This window comes from Apium graveolens, unplaced genomic scaffold (assembly GCF_009905375.1).
Source record: "Apium graveolens cultivar Ventura unplaced genomic scaffold, ASM990537v1 ctg3814, whole genome shotgun sequence".
NCBI classification, from domain to species: domain Eukaryota; kingdom Viridiplantae; phylum Streptophyta; class Magnoliopsida; order Apiales; family Apiaceae; genus Apium; species Apium graveolens.
Window position 1 is genome coordinate 49,536 of NW_027418282.1, and position 2,242 is coordinate 51,777.

The 2,242-nt window shown below is 40.9% G+C and overlaps 1 non-coding gene across 1 annotated transcript; it reads right to left on the reverse strand.

Moving 5' to 3' along the window:
* Positions 1 to 1,405: 1,405 nt before the first annotated feature.
* Positions 1,406 to 1,512, reverse strand: LOC141701437 (small nucleolar RNA R71). Its single transcript, XR_012566786.1, has one exon. It is a non-coding gene; the product is annotated as a small nucleolar RNA R71 (small nucleolar RNA).
* Positions 1,513 to 2,242: the final 730 nt, after the last annotated feature.

Consider the following 2,242-nt stretch of genomic DNA (forward strand, 5'->3'; position numbering starts at 1 on the left):
TTGCAACGAATTTATTATGGAATTCTTTAGTTAATTGTTTAATACTTTAGTGTGTGATGATTGTTTGATATCTAGTATTGGTTGTGCGTATTCGTCTTATGTGCGTCGCGAACATATAAGATAGGGTGTTAATCTCTTGTGAAGCGACGGTGGATCTTGAGATTTAGAACTTGCGATGCTAGCATAGGTTCATGTACGTTGTGCATGATTAGTGGGTAACTCTAACAGTTTTATTTGCCCTATGTAATCAAAAAGGAATAACTTGAGCTTAAATCGTTGTGTTGTCAATTTCTGTAGACATATAGGAACTCAACATAATTGATGACTATTCAATTTCTATCTTAATTGTGGATGCTTGGTAGAATGGTATTAGTACAATGAAAGTTGGCTTTTATCAGTTTCGTGTCATTCGATTAATATCATCACTGTCACATGCTAAAGGTAATAACAATGGCTATAGAAGGAAGTAATAATGAAGTTGTGATCTCATGAGTGTTTTATTATTGATAAATTGAAGTGTTAGTTAAGTGGTTAATTAAGTAGTTAATTATAGTTAATATTTAATCAACAATTTTAAGTGTTATTATCTTAACATTGAGAAGTAATCATACATTGGTGAGTGAGTTTAATTAGACAATAATTTAGTCTGAGTCTCTGAGGGAACGAACTAGAAAGTATTCTATATTACTTGCGAACGCGTATACTTGCGTGAATATTAGTGCGTGTTTTCGCCCTAACAAGTTTTTGGCGCCGCTGCCGGGGTCTCGGCGTATTTGTTTAGTTTATGTACTTACCATCATTGGTCATTAGGACTCATTGATTAGGACGTAGTAGTTACTTATTTTTTTTGGTTGTGTTTCAGGTACTTTAGCAAGCGTTTATGCAAACTCGTTCTCGTGCTCGCAAGAGGACTTTAGATACAGCTGAGGAGATAGACGAAATTCTTGATATTCCGGAGAAGTTAGATTTTGAGGATTCGGATTCAGGAACTGAGCAGAAAGAACCAGTAAACATGGGAGATCGTATTGTTCAAGCTGATCCAGCTCTTATGGATTTTTCTCGGCCAAAAATTGATGACATTCAGTCAAGCATCCTTCATCCGGCTATTCAAGCTAACACCTTTGAAATCAAGCCGGGCACTATTCAGATGGTGCAGAATTCTGTTTCTTTTGGAGGAGCGGCAACTGAAGACCCCAACATGCACATAAGGAATTTTGTCGAGATCTGCAGCACTTTTAAGTATAATGGCGTGACTGATGAGGCTATCAAGTTGAGGCTTTTCCCATTCTCACTAAGGGACAAGGCTAAAGACTGGTTACATTCTGAACCAGCTGGGTCCATCACTACGTGGCAAGATCTTGCGCAAAAGTTTCTGGTGAAGTTTTATCCAATGGCAAAGACTGCTGCTATGAGGAGTGCTCTTACTCAGTTTGCGCAGCAACCTACAGAATCTATGTGCGAGGCTTGGGAACGCTACAAGGAAATGTTGAGAAAATGTCCACATCATGGAATGCCGGATTGGATGGTGATTACTGGTTTCTATAATGGTTTGGGGGCCCAATCTCGGCCCATGCTCGATGCAGCAGCCGGAGGCGCCTTATGGGCTAAAAGCTATACTGAGGCGTATAATCTTATCGAGACGATGGCTGTAAATGAGCATCAAAACCCAACTCAGAGGATGACGTCAGGCAAGGTAGCAGGTATTCTGGAAGTTGATGCAGCCACCGCTATTGCAGCCCAGCTCCAAGCGCTATCAATGAAGGTTGATTCTCTGGCTACGTATGGAGTTAATCAAATAGCTATGGTTTGTGAGCTTTGTGCAGGTTCTCATGCTACGGATTAGTGTTCTCTTGTCAACGAATCTGTTCAGTATGTGAATAATTATCAGCGACAACAGCAGCCTGTGCCAGCGACCTATCATCCTAACAACATAAATCATCCAAATTTCAGCTGGGGGAATAATCAGAATGCTATTCAGCCACCATATCAGCAAGGAGTGAGTAAACAGTTTAACCCACCTGGATTCCAGCAACCACAGCAGTATGCTACAAGGCAATCATATCCTCAACAGGGAAGTACAGCTGCACCCACTAGTGCTGATTTTGAGGAACTTAAGCTGTTGTGCAAGAGTCAGGCGGTTTCTATCAAGACCTTGGAAAATCAAATCGGTCAATTAGCCAATGCAGTGCTCAATCGTCAACCTGGCACTCTTCCCAGTGACACAGAAGTACCAGGCAGGAAG